The sequence below is a fragment of the Engystomops pustulosus genome, chromosome 3 (genome assembly GCF_040894005.1).
Source record: "Engystomops pustulosus chromosome 3, aEngPut4.maternal, whole genome shotgun sequence".
Classification (NCBI taxonomy): domain Eukaryota; kingdom Metazoa; phylum Chordata; class Amphibia; order Anura; family Leptodactylidae; genus Engystomops; species Engystomops pustulosus.
Window position 1 is genome coordinate 84,245,783 of NC_092413.1, and position 21,665 is coordinate 84,267,447.

Sequence of the window (21,665 nt, forward strand, 5' to 3'; positions counted from 1 at the left end):
TCCTTCTATGAGAACATATGGTATTAATGTAAAGTGCTGTTGTAGTGATTTGTATTTGAGTATTTGTATTGTAATATGCTGTAATAGTCTACTTTATGTTTTGACGAGCACAAGCGTATGATAAATATCCCCCTTGGTTCATGCAGCTAAATTGTGGTGCACATAATTAATAAATGTGGTGCAAACTCCAACTTAGGCTACATTCACTTCTCACCCCCGCCCCTCTTCATAGGAATATACAGCGCAGGGCGCCATATTCCGTAGAAAGATAGGACATGTCCTATCTTTCTACGGGCTATGGAATGGTACGGTGCTGCACGTCTGCTGCGCCTTACTCTCCCGTAGGGCATCGTGAGGCCATAGAAGTGTATGGGGGACAGATATATGCCGCATAATCCTCCGCCATACGTTTGTGTGAATGTAGCCTAAGCACTACACTCCCCTTTTGGTGCACATTTTTCTGCCTTGTCAGACAGAGAAGACAGTTTGCAGGTTCATTTCTGTGCAAAGTCAAGCGCAAACACTTTAATAAATGTGGGCCAATGTATATTATATGATGTCCGATTTCCTACAGAGGGCATGTACATAGGTGCTTTCTTTGTAAGAAAAATTATTCTACTTATTGTATAGATTGATGTTGTTGCCATCTTCTTTCATTCTTTCCAATCACTTTTCCATAAGAGGATTTTCATGAAGCTTTGGTTAAAGCTGTTTTATCCTCAGTACATTAAATCGCATAAAATATGAAACAAAAAATTATTGCATCAAGAATTCAAATATTTACTATTTTGTGGCAAAAAGAACACAAAGAATGTTCTCATATTCTACATATGGATACATAAAAGGTAGATTTTATACTAAATCTGAATGTGTGTCAGAATTCCAAATTGTAAAAAGAAGATAAGCCTCTTTAGGATATGTGGAAAATGAAGCTTAAAACTAAGAAGATTAAGCAATGTTTGGTTTACAATTTCTTATAGCAGGCGCAGACATGGGGCAACTTAGAGCACATGTAAATCAGACGTCTTTCATGCACATTCTAGATGAATATAATAAGATAAATAGAAATGTATGCTGTGCTATGCAACTACCTGGCACAGGATAGACCTGTGAGTGGAGAAGGAAAGCCTTCTGTTTCACTAAAGGTTACAATTTTCATGCAGAATGACATGCTCTGTGCAGCGCTGCGGAATCTGTGTGTGCTATATAAATAAAGGAATTTTTTATTATTATTTTACACAATGCTGTGCACTGACCTATATAAGGACAAGACATGCATTATGTGGCAGAAAGCAGAATGCTATGGTCCATGTCCCACTGTACAGGTTCTGTAAACCGCATCTCTTCATTCAATACTACAGAGCTCAGATGTGATGCTGTACTGTGTTCAGTGAAGAGATCTCACACAGCAGTGCAATCAGGGACGTAACAATGACGGTCACCACGACCAGGCCCATTGGGGAGAGGGGCCCGCACCAGCACACTGCCGTGTGGACTCAGCGAGATGACAGGTGCACTTGGGCGTAGCAACACGCCTGCCTGCACACTTTTTTCTGTGACCCGCCCACTTTCTTTTTCTGCTCGCATAACTCCAAGGCAAGCTGCCTACCTGCCACCATTGACACTGTTTTGTCCACCCGCCTGTCCGCTGCCATGCCCACCACCACGGTCTACCTACTGCCGCCAGCCCACACAAGCCACGGCCCGCTTGCTCGTCTAATGCCATGGTCCGCTTGCTCGTCTAATGCCATGGCCCGTCCACTCACCCATTGCCACGCACCACCCGCTTCCACAGCCAGCCAACCGCCCGCCACCACAGACACCTGCCTGATAGCGTGCGTGTATATGGTGTGTGTCTATGTGCTGTGTGGGTGTATGTGCTATATGAGTCTATGTGGTGTTTGTGTATATACTTTACATATGTGTGTATATGTTTCATGTATATGTATATGTTATGTTATATAGAATTGTTTCCCCTAAATCCCTTCCTCATCCAATCCCTACCCTTCCTTGGTTGAACTTGATGGACAAGTGTCTTTTTTCAACCGTATAAACTATGAAACTATGAAACATGTCTGTATATACTGTATGTGTTTGTACGTGTATAGAAATGTGTGTATATGAAAGTGTATAAATGTGTGTGATTGTGTACACATGTGTACAAATATGTATATATATATATTTATTTTTTTTTAAGGGGAAGGGGGGCCCCAAGCAGAAGTTTGCCATGGGGCCCAGCCTCTCCTAGTTATGCCACTGACCAGAGTGATCCATCTTCGTCTTGCAACTATTAACAATTCACACAAAGGTGTGGTTAAACTTATCCTGAGGGCTGCAACCTGATAATGTAGTCAGAGCCACCAACAGGGGGAAATACTGAGACTTGGGCAGTTTTAGAAAGGGGTGCAAGCTTCCCAGCTCAGGATTGAGGCCCCACCCACTAGACCTCACATACTGTTTAATAAGGAGCTTTCTTCACTCTGCTTTCTACTTACCTCTTCATACATCAAACTTACAAAGGAAGCAGCTCTCCGCACAGACCTTACCCCACCTCTGTAACATGACACAAGCTGCAGTTGGAACTGAGTTAAGGGTAGGAGGAAGTAAGAGAACAGGCAACATGACATTTAGCCAACAGGGAGAACTCAAAATTTGTGCCCTCCCAAAGTTATGTTGAAAGTTGTTGCAGGACCTCATAATATTCATCTCAGCTGAAGAACAACCTGATAATAAACTCCTCAGCTGCAGCAGAACATCACCATACATTCCTCAGCTGTTGCAGAACCTTGTAATACACACCTCAACTGCTGGAGAACATCACAATATACACCACAACTGCTGCAGAACGTACCATGCATAGACAAACACGTAGAAACAAGCATGCTGACACACATGAATGTATATGAAACAAGTGACTATATCCTTAGCACTCCCCTGTGCTATATTCTGTGCTATATTATGTCTGCTCATTGTCTTCTCCAAATGACACCTCTCCTTTATTAGGTCGGTAATATTACATGGATACCAAATTTATATAGGTTTTATTAGGTTTAATAGATTTTTTAAATATTGAAACCTTCTGTACAAAAAAATCATTTCATTTTGCCGTATTCTGCAGCCCTTTTTCATACTTTGGTGTACACAGCTCTTTAAGGACAAAATGCTACCATTTTGGAGGCCGTATGACTTTTTGCACTATTTATTATAAATATATTTATTAACTTGGGGAAAGTCAATAGCTGTTTTTTTATTTCATTTGTTTATTTTATAAGCGTTCCAGGGAAGAGGAAGGTGATTTGAAGTTTTGACGTTTTTAACATTTTTAAAATAATTTTTATTAGTTGTATTCATTTTTTATTTACTCTTTTAGATGATCTAGGGTGTTTATTGCTTTTGCAATAAACTGCAATGCAACTGCATATTGCAGGCTGTGATAAAGAATATTAATTGGCAGCCATAGGAGCCTTCAAGAGGCTCCCAGCTGTCATGGCAGCCAACCAGTAACCCTTGAAAAGTTCAGCCCTTTACTCCCATGCGATATTAGAGACTCCTGGTATCATACAGAGTTGGATTAACAGGAGGTCACCCAGAGCGTATCCCCCAGGGCCCCTGGCATCCTGCTGCATCATCAGCAGTATTAGTATCTTTTGTCCAATATAGTACAGTCTCCCTGTATAATGCTTCATCCTTGCTCCAAGTCTATGAGCTGAGCGACAGGAAGTGGGCAGAGCCACATGCGTGACTGGGGGCAGAGTTTTGCAAATAAAGGGATGTGTCCTCCAAAGGCAGTCGGGACCATGGAAAAAGGAGGAGTGCGCTGTGCAACTAAATGGTGAGAGTAGCAGGAATGTGCAGAACTCAGATGTATATAATGTGTGTGGGACTAAACAGACTACTGGATCATGTTCTTGGGGAGGGGAAAGTTTGAGGTAGGAGTGATTTGCTTTTTGGTTTACATGGGATTTGCAGGTAGCAGTCTATTTTAGAGGGTAAAAGAAGGAGTGTTTTTATTTTACTCATTTGGCATGGTGTCACCCGTTACTACCTAGCTCTGTTTGTGTACAGAGGCTGGCAGGGATGTCACATTCACAGTGCATGTGCTGGCTTCAATCTGTGACTGCGCAGCTGTTGACATCACTGCCAACCTCACAGTGCAGATGTTGACACCACATCACTGCCACTACAAACAAGCATCAGTGGTAATGGCCACTGAGCTGCAGAGAGAGAGTGACTAGGTGTATTTTTCTAATCTTGGAAACCCCTTTAAAGGGGTCTATGTTCTATGCAAATGCTCAGCGTCAGTGTTCCATCAACAGAGATATACTGGGGATGGGCTGGATGACTATATACTGGGGATGGGTTAGCTAGCTGTATACTAGGCGCTGGCTGACTAGCTATATATTGGGGAATGGGCAGTCTATATACTGGCAGCAGGGGATTGGCTGTCTATATACTGGGTGCGGGAGGGTGGCTAAATACTGGTGGCATGGGCTGACCGGCTGTATACCGAGGACTGGCTGGCTATATACTGGGGACTGGGTGGCTATATACTGGGGGGGCAGTGGGCTCGCTTGCCATGTACTGGGGGGCAGGTGGTTGGCTAGCAATAAATTGGTTGGAGGCTGTGACCAATGCATTTCCCAGCCTAAGATTATATTCGAGTCAATAGGTTTTTCCAGTTTTCAGTGATAAAATTAGGTACCTCGGCTTATATTCAGATCAGTATATATGGTAAAATTGTATCTTTCTCGTTTATTGCTTGCCTAGTACTAGATAACCACATTGGCTTTTCCTTGTTATTCTTATGCTTTTTCTAATATAGTATATGTTTTTCACAGGACCTACTTAGAATAATTTTGAAAATGTCCCATTCTTTTGGATGATTTTGGTTTTGAGAACATTGTCCCAGATTATGCCGTTAAAGCGGTTGTCCCACGAAGCAGATTGGTGGAAGTCTCTGTGATGCTACCACCACGGACCATGAGAACACTGGTCTGGTGTACCCTGTAATATCCCGAGATGACTGAAGAATGTGGTCGCACATGCGCAGGCTGCCCTGTTCATCTCTATAGAGCTGACGGATATTGCTGAGCTCTATAGAAAGGCAGCTAGTCTCCTCTTCGACATGTACAAAGTATCTGCCATAATAACATCCTGCTGCAAAGAGTTCCACAGTCTTACTGCTTTTACAGTAAAGAACCCTCTATGGAGGTTGTAAAACCGCCTCTCCTCTAGGCAAAGCGGATGCCACTTTGTCCTGGCTTATATTTGAGTAAAAAAATGAATACTCACCTTTCCAATGTCCCCTGCAGGTTCTCTTCCTTCTTCCGGCAGTGGCAAGTCTGGGTGCGCTAAAGCCACGTGCACACTATGACATCAACCGCCGCTGACATCAAATAGTTTGCACTCCCAGCGCAGGACCTATCATGGTTGGCGCTCACACCATTATGTCAGCAAGCGGCAGCCTTCAGAGTGTGTGCTACCAGCGTGCACGGAACTGCCGAGTATTGAGTTTACTTTTTTATATACTGGGGCAGGGGCTGGCTGTATACTGGGAGCAAGCTGGTTGGCTATATACTGGTGGCTGGCTGATTAGCTATATAGTGGTCGCGTGCTGGCCAGATATATACTGGGGATGGGCTGGATGGCTTTATACTGGGGGCTGGCTCACAGGCTGGTTATATACTGGGGACATCCTGGCCAGATATACACTCACCGGCCACTTTATTAGGTACACCTGTCCAACTGCTTGTTAACACTTAATTTCTAATCAGCCAATCACATGGCGGCAACTCAGTGCATTTAGGCATGTAGACATGGTCAAGACAATCTCCTGCAGTTATAACCGAGCATCAGTATGGGGAAGAAAGGTGATTTGAGGCCTTTGAACGTGGCATGGTTGTTGGTGCCAGAAGGGCTGGTCTGAGTATTTCAGAAACTGCTGATCTACTGGGATTTTCACGCACAACCATCTCTAGGGTTTACAGAGAATGGTCCGAAAAAGAAAAAACATCCAGTGAACGGCAGTTCTGTGGGCGGAAATGCCTTGTTGATGCCAGAGGTCAGAGGAGAATGGGCAGACTGGTTTGAGCTGATAGAAAGGCAACAGTGACTCAAATCGCCACCCGTTACAACCAAGGTAGGCAGAAGAGCATCTCTGAACGCACAGTACGTCGAACTTTGAGGCAGATGGGCTACAGCAGCAGAAGACCACACCGGGTGCCACTCCTTTCAGCTAAGAACAGGAAACTGAGGCTACAATTTGCACAAGCTCATCGAAATTGGACAGTAGAAGATTGGAAAAACGTTGCCTGGTCTGATGAGTCTCGATTTCTGCTGCGACATTCGGATGGTAGGGTCAGAATTTGGCGTCAACAACATGAAAGCATGGATCCATCCTGCCTTGTATCAACGGTTCAGGCTGGTGGTGGTGGTGTCATGGTGTGGGGAATATTTTCTTGGCACTCTTTGGGCCCCTTGGTACCAATTGAGCATCGTTGCAACGCCACAGCCTACCTGACTATTGTTGCTGACCATGTCCATCCCTTTATGACCACAATGTACCCAGCATCTGATGGCTACTTTCAGCAGGATAATGCGCCATGTCATAAAGCTGGAATCATCTCAGACTGGTTTCTTGAACATGACAATGAGGTCACTGGACTCAAATGGCCTCCACAGTCACCAGATCTCAATCCAATAGAGCATCTTTGGGATGTGGTGGAACGGGAGATTGGCATCATGGATGTGCAGCGACAAATCTGCGGCAACTGTGTGATGCCATCATGTCAATATGGACCAAAATCTCTGAGGAGCTTCCAGCACCTTGTTGAATCTATGCCACGAAGGCAGTTCTGAAGGAAAAAGGGGGTCCAACCCGTTACTAGCATGGTGTACCTAATAAAGTGGCCAGTGAGTGTATACTGGGGATGGTCTGGCTGGATGGCTATATACCAGGGGTGGGGAGGATGGCTATATACTGGGAGCTGGCTGACTAGCTATAAACTGGGGACAGGCTGGATGGCTATATACTGGGGGCTGGCTGGCTATATACTGGGGGCAGGGGTCTGTCTGGCTAAATACTAGAGACAGGCTATATACTGGGGACTGTGGTGGCTATAAACTGGGGGCAGGGGGCTCACTAGTTATATACTGGGTGCAGGGGACTGAATAGCTTTATACTGAGGGGTTGGCTATGTATGGGGGGGCAGAGGGTTGGCTAGCTATATACTGGGTGGAGGCTGTGAACAGTGCATTTCCCACCATCGCCTATACTCGAGCCAATAGGTTTTTTTTTTGTGTTAAAATTAGGGGTCTCAGATTATATTCAGGTTGTCTTATACTCATATATATTCAGTGTCATTGTATTCAAAATTCCCCTAACAGAGCTTGGTTGCTCTCCTTTCCAACCGTTCCAGTTGTACTACCGTATATTCTGGCGTATAAGACGACTTTTGAAGACAGAAAAATCTTCTGTCTTCTCTGGGGTCGTCTTATACGCCGGTAATCCCGACCGCCCGCCGTGTATTCACGGCGGCGGTCGGAACTCGGTGCATGGAGAGGGCTCACGGGCTGAGCCCTCTCCATAGCCGGTAAGTCTTTGCTGCATATTGCAGCAAAGGCTTACCGGTAACACCCGCGATCGGTGCTAGCACCGATCGCAGGTGTTTTCACAGCATGGGCTGCCGGCAAAGCTGCCGGCAGCCTCAAAGAGATAGCGGCGCATGGGCGCCGCCATCTTACCTGGGATCGCTGCTCCCCGTGATGTCATCGGGGGCGGCGATCCGTCTCCATGGTAGCCTCGGGTCTTCCGAAGACCCGAGGCTATTTCGTTTTAACCCCTTCATTACAATGTGCACATTGTAATGAATAAGGAAAATCCCAATATACTGCCATACTGTAGTATGGCAGTATATGGTAGGATCGATCAGACAACCTAGGGTTAAAGTACCCTAGGGAGTCTGAAAAATAAAAAAATTAAATAAAAATAAAAAAAAGTTAAAAAAATAATAATAGAAAAACCTAAAATTTCAAATCACCCCCCTTTCCCTAGAACTGACATAAATATAAATAAACAGTAAAAATCATAAACACATTAGGTATCGACGCGTCCGAAAATGCTCGATCTATCAAAATATGATAACGGTTTTTCAATGCGTGTATCCCCGTAACGGAAAATAGCGCCCAAAGTTGAAAATGGCACTTTTTTGCCATTTTGAAAAATATAAAAAAATCTATAAAAAGTGATCAAAAGGTCGTACAGTCCTAAAAATGATATCATTGAAAATATTATCAGATTTCACAAAAAATGACACCACCCACAGCTCCGTACACCAAAGTATAAAAAAGTTATTAGCGCCAGAATTTGGCAAAATAAAAAAAAAATTTGGTATCCACGTAATTGTACCAACCCAAAGAATAAAGTAGACATGTCATTTGGGGCGCTCAGTGAAAGACGTAATATCCAAGCCCACAAGAAAATGGCGCAAATGCGTTTTTTCACCATTTTCATTGCATTTGGAATTTTTCTCCCGTACATGGCATGGAATATTTAATAAAATAAAAATTTAAGGTACAGTATGGTAACATTTACAGTAAAATGGACGATGGTAATGTTGTTGTATGCCTTATGTTTATGAGCGACAGTTTTCCTGCTATATACCTGCATGTCATAAGAATATAAATTAAAAAAAGGACCATGTTAAATTCAAATCTGTTTTTTTTTTAAAATTTTTACCGGTGTTTTGTATGCGTGGAAAAGGGGTAGTCTTGTTCGGCGAATATATCTTAAACTCTATATTTTAAACAGGAAAGTAGGGGGGTCGTCTTATACACCAGGTCGTCTTATACGCCGGAATACACGGTAGGTCCTTTTAATACACTGATGCCCAAAGCTGTACACAATGGGACACATTTACTAAGGGTCTGCGGACCGCATTTTCATCGGGTTTCCCAACTTTTTCCGCTTAGCGCCGCATTTGACTGGGGTTTTTGGCACATGCAATCGGATTTTCATGCGACACAAATCGGGGGTGTGGTCGTCAGACAATCCGACTGATTCGGACTAAGCGCGGGATTTAACTTTCAAAATTGTGGCCCTTACATGCACCGGGAAGAAGATGGTGAACTCCCACGGACCTGAGCGGGGAAGCGACACATGCAGAAAATTGGACGCACGATCTTAGTGAATCATGGCAGCTCCGAATCCTCGTTGGATAACGACGTATAAAAGCAAAACTATGTCCTTATCATGAGAATCTATTCCTCTCTTGATACATCCCATAATTTTATCTGCTTTAGCAGCAGCTGCGTTGCACTGGTCACTAAAATTAAAGGGGTATTCCCATCTGGGCATTTACATTTAATTTAATTAATTTGCCACATGTAAACATTTTTTCGATTGGATGTTATTAAAAAAAAATGTTCCTGTGTAAAGATAATTTCTCATAAATGTTGCCATGTTGTCCCTTAGAAACGAGAGAGCTTCCTCGGATACGACCACCTCACATTTTGGCAGCAGTGGCTGGAAATGCGCTATTGAGTCATGCCTGACCACCTGGATTCAGCGATCATCACCACAGGACGGCTGTGGACCTGCAGTAACGCCCGAACTTTTCATATACAAAAACCTTTTGTTTCTTTGGGCAGTCCCTCCAGCAGAGGTGGCCATATCCAAGGAGTCAGTCTTGTACATTTTTTTTAATAACATATAATTGAAGAAATGTTTATATATGGCAGATTGCTCAAACTGAATGTTAATGCCCAGACGAGAATACCCCTTTAAGTTTACCATCCACCAATACCGCCATGTCTTTTTCAGCTGCAGTTTTACTAAGTATTTGACTGTGTAAAACATAATTATACCTTTTTTTCATGGCCCAAGTGCAAAACCTTACATTTATCTACAGTAAACCTCATCAGCCGTTTCTGTCATCCCACAGGATGGGCTTGAGGCAAGATTTGACATATACCCAAACCCCTCCCCCCCTTTTTTTACACAATCATATCTAAAGAGACTGTAACAATCTATTTTAATAGCCTAGTCATAGCACTGCCCAGCCATGTTTCACAGATACCCTTGCTATCATATTTGACCTCCAACATTATCTGGCATTAGTGTACAAAGACTCTACATGGTTTTCCCTTTTCCTTTTGTTCTTATTCGCTGGTCTTACCCCAGGCGCCCTTCTGCCCCCGTTTACCATGAATCTTCTCAGTTTTCCATCAACACTTTCTTGCTTAGTACACATGTAGTTGTTCTCCCCCATAGGACTTTAGTTTAAACAATCCTCCAAACTTCTCGCCATTTTTCCTCCAAAACAGCTGCACCCTCCAGCCATCCTATTGTAAAGCCTGAAGCAGACAGCAAAGTCAGCCCCGAAATAATTTTTGAGGACCTTTCACCTACCTCTTACTTTGCATTTGTGCCAATGTGGACCATGTTCGATGTGCATAGTCTTTCTGACAGATTGCCCTGTCAGTTCCCCTAATAATGGAATCTCCCACTACCAGCACCTGTCTGACCTTGCCTGTGCTCCCATTACCCTTCTTACTGGAGCAGACAGTCCCCTGGTTGCTAGAAGCCATGGCTTGCTACAGCATCTCTACCCCTGAGCTGATATCCCCCTTATCCTCAAGCTAGGCAAACTTATTAGGATGCACCAGATCAGGACTAGACTCCCTACAACTCTTCTTTCTACCTGCCTTCTACATGTTACCCAACTAGCTGCCCCCTCACTCTGTACCTCCATACTTCCATCCCCACAGCCATCTTCCCCAGAGAGTTTGTGCTCAGGGAGCAGCAAACTCTGTTCCATATTGTCAATTGCCCAAATCAATGAAAATTGCTCACTTCCACTTCCAGTTTACCAATTTTCACACATCCCACACAGCAGTATGCACCCTTGTTCAAGGAAAGCATACATGGAACAGGATGTACTCTATGTAGCATTGGTACTTATGAAGTCCATTACACTAATGGGGAGTACACAAGTAATAAGGATTTAGCAAAGTAGAGTTCACAGGAAAAATATCACATAAATTCAGCAGTTACCTCCAAAAGTCCCTCAATCTTAAGTCTCTTAATCAGGGTCGGACTGGCCCAATGTTGTACAGGGGAAAGCACTGATGGCCCTGTATGCGTTAAGATAGTGTTAACAAATGTAAATGGTAATATAATTTGGCAAATCACCTCGCCTCAGCTGTTGTAACGCGTCTGAACGCAATGAAAAAACAACCAAAGAGCAACGTGTGAACACGCCCTCAGGCTGGTGCCACACATGGCATTTTGATCCCCTTTCTGGGCCGCTTTTAAGCAGCCCGTTAAAAAACGCATGCATTTTAGACCCATTTTAATTGAGATAATTGGTAAAAACGGTCACAAAACCGAAAACGCAAGCGTTTTTTTAACGGACTGCCTTAAAAAAACGGCCCAAAAATGGGTTCAAAGCGCCACGTATGCCGCCAGCCTAAGTCACACTTTGGACACCGTACACACTTTAATGCACGCTTGCAAATGCTCCCACACTCTTTTTTCTGTTTGCTTTTTAATGGTTTAGATGCCAAAATTAAGCTCCTCCTTTCTTTTCAAAAAAGCTCTGTTATTTTAAGAGGCCAACATTTACTTTATAAAATAAATATTAAAAATTGCCAGGCCCCAGCTATTTATCGGCCACCTTTAATTTGGCCCTGACATCATATATAACAATTATATACGGAGTCCCGTCCCTGGGGTAGTGTTCAGTCCATGGAATCGGGCCACCACATGATCATTGTTTCACGGATTGAACACAGTCAAGCACACAAGCCTAGCAATGTAGTGTGGCCTTTGTGGGAAATCTTTTTTCTTTCTTGTATCTAATCCTTTGTGCGTTACGGACAGATGCAATAATTATTTGATATTTAATTTGAACATAAAATAAAAAAAAGAACTATCATACCATATTACTTGTAAAACGTCATGTTTGGAATGGTTAAAATAATATAAGGGATTATATTGCCACCTAGTGGCATAATACTTTAGAGACAACTCATGCGTTCATAAAACTTACTAAATTAACATTTTTGTCATGTTTTGTCATTAGATTCATAACTTTTATGACATAGAATGATCTAAATTAGAACCTACCAGGTCAGATGTAATTTAGATGTAGCAAATTCTCTCTATATATTTTAAGGACCTAGATAAAATAAAAAAAGGAGAAAAAAAGGAAAAATATAGAAGTTCAAATCACCCACCCTTTCCCTAGAATTAAAATATTAATAAACAATAATAAACATGCTAGGTATTCCCAAAATAACTGATCTATCAGAAAATATAAAAATGGTTATTTCCTGCAGTCAGCACCGTAATGAAAAAAGTATGCATTGCCTGAATTGGCCATACTAAATTATAAAAAAAAAAGTGATCAAAAGGATGTTCAGAGCCCAAAATAGCATCAAAGGAAATGGTAGCTCATCCTCATACAAAGCCTGTAAGAAAATGGTACAACTGTGTGTTTATTTTTTAATTCTACTACTTTTGGAATTGTATCCAGCTTTCTAGTACAGTGCATAGGATATTTAGAGCCATGGTTGTAAAGGCTCAAATGTCCAATACACATGATATAGTCATTACTGCAGTCCCCGAACTCCAAATCACCTGACAAATAAAATCAGCAGTGTGTTAGACACTTAGAGGAAATCAAACATGCATAAATCAGGGTCACTTACTCATAGCCCGCGGTCACATGTACCACTAGGCGTCCGTTCATAACGCAATGGTAGCAAACAGGGGGCAGTCCTCGGCCCGAACGCACATGCGTTTCTCTGGAAAAGCATGTGCGTTCTGGCCGAGGACCTCCCCCTGTGCGCTAGCATCGCATTATGAACGAACACCTAGCGGTACGTGTGACCGCGGCCATAGATCCAGGAACTGGGGCTGTGGTTATCTTCTTATATTTATTTTCTATGGCCTTCTTCCTTCTAAAATCAACTTAAAATTATGCTAATGAGCCTGTAGGGTCACTTGGAAGCCCCTCAGTTTCAGATTTACAGGCTGTTACACTTTCTTACCACCTTTTGTTCCTGCTCGGCACCCCGCCTCCCTCTTCTTGATGTAATCTCACAGCATCAGAGGTGCTCATTAGAATAATTTTAAAAACTTTTAGAAAGAAGTAGGTCATGGATAAGAAATATTAGAAGATCTGCACAGTCACAGTGCCTGAATCTATAGGTAATAGCTCCTGGTTTATCTATCTTTATATATATATATATATATATATATATATATATATATATATATATATATATATATATATATATATATTGTGGCAGGGAAAGCTGCCACTATAGTAGATTTTGGTATAGAATGAATATGTTGTTGGATGGATGTGGGAAAGCTGGGTGTTTTGCTAATGAGGATTAATTTGCATCCAGGTGAGAGTCCTGCATAACTACCTGGTGCAGACTTCCCAGATTATCTCCATCCTGAGGGCGCCTTCCCACGTGGCGTTTTTCTTGGGTTTTGAAAAGCATCCAAAACAAAAGTTTGAGGGAGGTCTGCCTGAAACACGTGCGTTTCATTGCAAATACATGCGTTTTTTTGCAAACATATATGCGTTTTGGCCAAACACCCTCCCACTTTCGTTTTGGATGCTTTTAAAAACGCAAGAAAAACGCAAGAAACAAAATGCGTTTTTAAACGCATCTAAAACAAAAGTGGAAGGGTGGTCTGTCTGAAACGCATGCGTTTTGGCCAAACCCCCTCCCACTTTAGTTTTGGATGTGTTTAAAAACTTGAGAAAAACGCACCATGAGGAAGAGACAGGCTACGTCAAAGACCTGTGGAGCTGTGGCAGTGAACTGCCTGGCCAGGTTCGGAATGGCCCAGCGGAGGACCGGAGAATTCTACGATGGGCCCCAACAATGGCGGGGATCACCTGGGGAAAGCAACGACTGCAATGCCGTCCTCAGGGAGGAGGGGCACAGGATGCCCTCAGGTAGAGCTGCCATGTGTTGCTGAGGTATGTGAAGCTGAGCCAGTGCAAAAGGGAAATGAGGGGGTGCAGTATAACATGTATGTAATGGGGGGGGGGTTTGCAGGGGTGTGTTGGGGTGCAGTGTTACCTGTATTTAATGTGGGGTGCAGGGGAGAATATGGGGTGCAGTGTGACATGTATTTAATGTGGTGTGCAGGGTGGCATTTATAAAATGTGGGGTGCAGGGTGACATGGATGTAATGTGGTGGTGCAGAGTGACATGGACGTAATGTGGGGGTGCAGAGTGACATGGATGTAATATGGGGGAGCAGGGTGACGGAGATGTAATTTGGCAGTGCAGGTTGACACGGATGTAATGTGGGGGTGCTGGTTGACACGGATGTAATGTGGGGTGCAGGGTGACACAGATGTAATGCAAGCTGCAGGTTGACACAGATGTAATGTGGGGGTGCAGGTTGACACAGATGTAATGTGGGGTGCAGGGTAACACGGATGCAATGTGGGGGTGCAGTGTGGCAAGGATGTAATGTGGGGGTGCAGAGTGACATGGATATAATGTGGGGGTGCAGAGTGACATGGATGTAATTTGGGGGTGCAGGTTGACACGGATGTAATGTGGGGTGCAGGGTAACATGGATGCAATGTGGGGGTGCAGGGAGACACGTATACAATGTAGGGGTGCAGGGTGGCATGGATGTAATGTGGGGGTGCAGGGTGGCATGTATGCAATGTGGGTGCAGGGTGACATGGATGTAATGTGGGGGTGCAGAGTGACATGGATGTAATGTAGGGGGTGCAAGGTGACATGGATGTAATGTGGAGGTGCAGGGTGGCATGCACTGTGGCTACTTGGGGGGGGCAAGCACTGTGGCTATCTGGTGGGGGGCAAGCACTGGGGCTACTTGGGGTTAAGACTGGCTACTAGGGGCATCCCTGTGACTTCTGGCTACTGGAGCATCATTGGCTTCTTGGGGCTACCTTGTGACTACTTGGGGGCAGCCATGTGACTACTTGGGGGCAAGCACTGTGACTACTTGGGGACAGGACTATATGCACTATAGGAGAATAATTGTGATCTCTAGGGGAACAATAGAACACAATTACATTTGTCATAAGAAGGTGGAGGAGATGATGATAAAATTTCGGTTTCTAAATCTTTAGAGCACAGTTCTGGCTCCTAGAAGCTAATGTATCCTCCAGATAGAAGGATAGAGAAAGTACAGAGAATTCCTCCGACTATGGACGTCATGTGTGAGTTGCTGGATTTACAGTATTTGCTGGTGTTACACAGTGTCTCCCCCATCTGCCTGTACCCCCCTTCTCCCCTGGTCTGTATGTATACAGAGATACAGCAGTGATGTCACCACCACAGCACCCCCTGTGCAGCCTCTGCCTGCAGCCTTTGTAAGTGTTACACTGACCACAGCCAGGACCTGCAGCGCTGCCAGTTGTGATGTCACTGCTGCGCCTCTGTATACATACAGACCACAGGTGATGGGGGGCACAGCGATGGACTGAAGCGCCAGAGGGGGGTAAGTACAACTGCTTTTTTGTTCTTACACCCCCAAACCCCTTGAATTATGGAGAGCACTGTAAATGTTAGTGGATCAGTAGCTTAGGGTTAGTGGGGCTGGGTATAATTGGCTTAGGGTTAGTGGCCACATTTAGGTTCCTGATGGTTGCATTCACACACTGCATTTAAATTACATTTAGGAACACAATTTGGGGAGGAGTGTTTCCCGATCGCATGAGTACAACGCACATTAGGGCATGTTCCATCTTTCCCCGTAATACGGTGCCGTGCGCCATATGTCACTATGGAGAGGGGCAGGGGCAAGCAGCGCTCACCCCCTCCTCCTCTCCCAGGCGCCGCCGTGCTACAGTATGGCGAGCACTCATCGTATGAATGTAGCTTAAAACTGTACAACGTTATCTGCAACGTTTTACACTTCTATTAGTAGTCTGGTATTCTTTCTAGCAAAAAGATAGGGTGGGCCCCAAAAATTACTTCCTCTGGTGGGCCCAACATACTCCAGTCCGACCCTGTGCCTGGCAGTAGGCCAGCACCTGGTGTGGTAGGGAACCCCGATATATAGTTAGTGCCGGAGACGCTTAGGCTTTATTTTTGTTGTTTTGTTTATTTTGTTTAACTGCTGAATAAAACTGGCTGAGATCAGTTGTACCCAAATCACACAGAGTGGACAGTGAACTTAAGTCACGGGTGCCCCTGTGATCCATCACCCGAGTCGTAGGTGCACCCGTGCCTCTCTCCGCTACGCCCGGTTTTCCACTCACCTCCCCAGGATCCAGTGATGACTCCAGCAGTGCGGCACGTGCGTCCCCGCCTCCTAGGGTGTGCAGATGGCAGCTTCAAGAAATTTAAAGGGCCAGCACGCTGATAATTGGCGCTGGCCGGCCAGCCATACTGCTTAAATTCCAGCCCATTCCTGTGTTATGCCAGATCTTAGTGCCTCACTGTCTTAGAGAAAGCTCCATAGCGATTATCCTGTGTTCCTGTGTCTCCTGCATTCCTGTGTCTCCTGCGTTCCTGTGTTACCAGAGTCCCTCCGTGTTCCCGTGTTACCAGAGTCCCTCCGTGTTCCCGTGTTACCAGAGTCCCTCCGTGTTCCCGTGTTACCAGAGTCCCTCCGTGTTCCTGTGTTACCAGAGTCCCTCCGTGTTCCTGTGTTACCAGAGTCCCTCCGTGTTCCTGTGTTACCAGAGTCCCTCCGTGTTCCTGTGTTACCAGAGTCCCTCCGTGTTCCTGTGTTACCAGAGTCCCTCCGTGTTCCTGTGTTACCAGAGTCCCTCCGTGTTCCTGTGTTACCCGAGTCCCTCCGTGTTCCTGTGTTACCCGAGTCCCTCCGTGTTCCTGTGTTACCCGAGTCCCTCCGTGTTCCTGTGTTACCCGAGTCCCTCCGTGTTCCTGTGTTACCCGAGTCCCTCCGTGTTCCTGTGTTACCCGAGTCCCTCCGTGTTCCTGTGTTACCCGAGTCCCTCCGTGTTCCTGTGTTACCCGAGTCCCTCCGTGTTCCTGTGTTACCCGAGTCCCTCCGTGTTCCTGTGTTACCCGAGTCCCTCCGTGTTCCTGTGTTACCCGAGTCCCTCCGTGTTCCTGTGTTACCAGTGTTCCTCCATCTTGCTGTGTCCTGTGGGCCTGTGCTCCCGTACCCATCTGCCTGGAACTGCCATTGCTGACCCCACATTGGACCTGACATTGCATCTCTGCCGCCTGCCCTGACCTTGTGTCTGGATCTTACCAGGAGACTGTCTCCTGCTAGGGTTCCTTGACCTCGGCTGCCACCACGGGCTAGTCGCACCTGTGGAACAACCTGGTGGTACCCTACCACAGCAAGTCCATCCCGCTTTGCAGCAGGCTCTGGTGAAGACCAGGTGCCATTTAGACTCCGATCCAAGGTGTCGGCTAGTACCACCATCCAGAATCCTGACAACTTACTTGTGTGCTGGTGAATTGTGGCCGGCTGCCCCAGGAGACAACGATCCCGGACCTGATCCCTTACAATATATATATATATATATATATATATATATATATATATATATATATATATATATATAAAGAATATACTTTATATAAATATACCAGGAAGTGTATATATTAAACTGGGGGGGGGGGGCTTTATATGAGGGCCGTATTTTGATTAAACCGGGGTCTATATATTGAGGCCTTTGTATGTATTAAAAGAAGCTGTACATAAATAAACTAGAAGGGGGCTTTATAAAAATAAACTATGAGGATATATATAAATTAGGGGGGCTGTATATAATTAAGGTAGGTGAACTATTTAAAAATTCATTAGTCATGGTAGTAATGTATATAAAATCATTAATTTATTGACTGTATTGACTGGCTGTATATAAATTTATTATAGAGTGGCATATATAATTATTAAAGGAATTGATATATTATTAATGAAACATAATATAGTATACAGGCAGTCCCCGGGTTACGTACAAGAAGGTTCTGCAGGTTTGTACTTAAGTTGAATTTGTATGTAAGTCAGAACTGTATACTTTATAATTGTAGCCCCAGTCTTAAGTAGGGGACCGCCTGTATATTCTAGTACATTGGGAGGGCCACACTGGATATTTTATATATGGGGGACAGTGATCAGTTGTGTTGGGAGGAGATATTTAGGAGTACTGGTGACATTATACTGTAAGTAACTGATATTTTTACAGATAAAGTATGGGAGATGTTCTGCATGGAGCTTAAAAAATCTGGCAGCAAATTCAGCTGAGATAAGTTATGGCTAGAACTCTTCCTGATGGAGCAAATTGTCACCTAATGAACTAATGTCTGTGTCACTGACTGACTACTAGTGTGTGACAGCATCGGGCTGTGTAGTGTCAGTGAATCAGTGCCTACTGATTGGGAAACTGTTATCGATAGTTAGTAATGTTATCAACTTTTTTAACATTTTAATCAGGTTTTAGATGTGTTTTAAAGATTTGCCTGTAAATGTACTGGTCCGAATAATCCAGGGGATCAGGGGTAAACTGCAGGATAGGAGTGGGGGGTCGCCATTCCAATTTTTGCTACAGGCAGCAAAAATGCTAGAATCGCCATGCATGCGCCAAATGTTAAAAAGTGTCATAGGGAAAGACTTAGAAGCCACTAATGGAAGTCCTGTAAGTACTGCAGATAAGAGCTATATAAACGCCACCCACGAGCATATCATTTATAAAGCCCTGTGCCCTGTATTCTTCTAAAGTTTATATTCATTCATACATTACAATCTTTCCAATTTCAAAGGGCTTGTCCACTTTCAGCAAACAAAAATATTAAAATAATAATATAATTTATTTTTACATATACTTTTGGTTGGGTTATGGGTATGTGTGATTTATTTTTTTACTTTCAGCAAATAATTGATATTGTTTGTGTAAGTAAAAATTATACAATTTTCCAATATACTTTCTTTTTCAATTGCTTGCAATTCTCTAGATCTCTGCTTGCTGTCCTGCTATAGAGAGCTTCATTGTTTACTTACAGTGGATAGAAATCTGTCTATGGTCATGCGATGAACTTGTAGGTGCACAAGCCTTAATATCACACAGCTCTGATCACTCTCTGTGATACTAACTGCTTGTGGTGAAGGTCTCAGAAAAAATTCTTTAACAGAAAGAGTAAGCTCGTTTCTGCTACTGTTATCAGACAATAATCTTTTAGCATATCTATACGGTAAGCTTGGTTCTGTTGCTGCATCTAAACAGTAGACTTGGTTTTGTTACTGTGTTTAAAGAGTAACCTTGGTTCTATTTCTGTATATACTGAATACAGTGAGCTTGATTATGTTGCTGTATTTATACAGGAAGCTTGGTTCTGTTATTGTTTAGAAACGTTAAGCTTGGTTATATTACTATATCTATACAGTATGCGCGATTCTGTTGCTGTATCTATAAAATAAACTCACTTCTGATATTGTATGTAAACAGTAAGCTTGGTTCTGTTGCCATATTTAAACAGTGAGCTAAGTTCTGTTACCATATCTTAATTGCTTTAGGTTTTGTATGTTTATATGTATTGAAGACTGAGTCACCAGACCTATTTTTAAAAGGAAGGATTCCTTGTTCATACAGAATAAAAACTACTGCCTTAGTGTACCTGAAGCATATTGAACATTAACAAGAGTACTGCTGGCAAAGCATGCATGTACATGGGAGAATAGAAGGACTTTTTAATGCTTTATAAAGAGTATTGTAGAGGAATTAGCTGTACATCACCAATACAGTCAGGGCAGCATCAACTCCAGATAAGGTTTTGACCATAAATTCTAATTATTTACTCTAAGCATAGAGATAAAATACAAGAAACAAAGGTGTGTTTCACATAATACATGTATAATAAAATGCTCAATTTTATTCTGTGACAATAACTGTTAGGTTTTTATTTGATTATACACAAATAATCTGTAAAATTGACCACAAAATGTCTGTAAAAGTGTAGAATATAAGTATGTCCACTAGAGGGTACTATCACATTGAACATTTAAATAAACCATTCTGCTAAAAAAAATTTCTATATCTAATGTTTGAACTAGGTAAACTAGGTATATGTAAAGACTGTAGTAATCCAGCACTACAGGACTAAGAATTTCAGAGTAGTGTTCTCCTTTATTCAAACTTAAATAGCATGAGTGAAAACATGAACTTCCACAGTGCACACTCAATGGGCCTGATACATTATTGTTAGAGATGAGCGAGCACTAAAATGCTCGAGTGCTCGTTATTCGAGACGAACTTTTCCAGATGCTCGAGTGCTCGTCTCGAATAACGAGCCCCATTGAAGTCAATGGGAGACTCGAGCATTTTTCAAAGGGACCATGGTTCGGGAATAAAATGTGTTAATTAATTGAAAAAGAATGTCTTCTGATAAGTTAGCAGATGTATGCAAACATCTGCAATCTATTCTTCACTGTTCCGCGCGTATATTATCTCCCGACAAGTTAACAGATGTGAAGAACAGTGAAGAATAGAATAAAAACAGTGAACACAGGATCATTTAAGTGAAAAACACAGTGAAGAATAGATTACAGATGTTCTGCACATCTGCTTACTTGTCGGGAGATACGCTGTCCCGGGATCCGCTGCTCTTCTTCCACTGAAGTCTCCCCGATGTCTCCGTGCCCCTCGATGTCTCCGTGCCCCTCGATATCTCCGTGCCCCTCGATGTCTCCGTGCCCCTCGATGTCTCCGTGCCCCTCGATGTCTCCGTGCCCCTCGATGTCTCCGTGCCCCTCGATGTCTCCGTGCCCCTCGATGTCTCCGTGCCCCTCGATGTCTCCGTGCCCCGATGTCTCCGTGCCCCGATGTCTCCGTGCCCCTCGATGTCTCCGTGCCCCGATGTCTCCGTGCCCCGATGTCTCCGTGCCGCTCCCTGATGTCTCCGTGCCGCTGCCCGATGTCTCTGTGCTGCCGCTGCCCCATGTCTCCGTGCCCCGCTGCTCTCCGTGCCCCGCTGCTCTCCGTGCCCATGTCTCCGTGCCCCATGTCTCCGTGCCCCGCTGCTCTCCGTGCCCATGTCTCCGTGCCCCATGTCTCCGTGCCCCGCTGCTCTCCGTGCCCCGCTGCTCTCCGTGCCCCATGTCTCCGTGCCCCGCTGCTCTCCGTGCCCATGTCTCCGTGCCCCATGTCTCCGTGCCCCATGTCTCCGTGCTGCCGCTGCCCCATGTCTCCGTGCTGCCGCTGCCCCATGTCTCCGTGCTGCTCCCCGGTGTCTCTGTGCTGCTCCCTTGTGTCTCCGTCCTGCTCACCGTGTTCTGCAATGTCTTCTTCACACATATATATTGTTCTTCACATGCTATTTTGTTCGCACCGTTCCGCGCGTATCTTCCGACAAGTAAGCAGATGTGCCGAACATCTGTAATCTATTCTTCACTGTGTTCTTCACTGTGTTTTTCACTTAAATGATCCTGTGGTCACTGTGTTCACTGTTTTTATTCTATTCTTCATTGTTCTTCACTGGGTTTTTTTAATTAAATGCTCGATCTCGAGCAGGGGAAATACTCGTCCGAGCAACGAGCCGTCTCGAGTACCTTAATGCTCGAACGAGCATCAAGCTCGGACGAGCATGTTCGCTCATCTCTAATTATTGTGGAAAAAATACACGTCACTCAATGTTTCGGAGTACATGGGTGCACAAGTAGGTTACTACACCATATA

General features: G+C 44.0%; 1 protein-coding gene across 3 annotated transcripts in view; it reads left to right on the forward strand.

The window, feature by feature from the left end:
• PDE10A (phosphodiesterase 10A) overlaps positions 1 to 21,665 on the forward strand; it is a 246,584-nt gene that overhangs the window by 14,333 nt on the left and 210,586 nt on the right. The window lies entirely within an intron of this gene.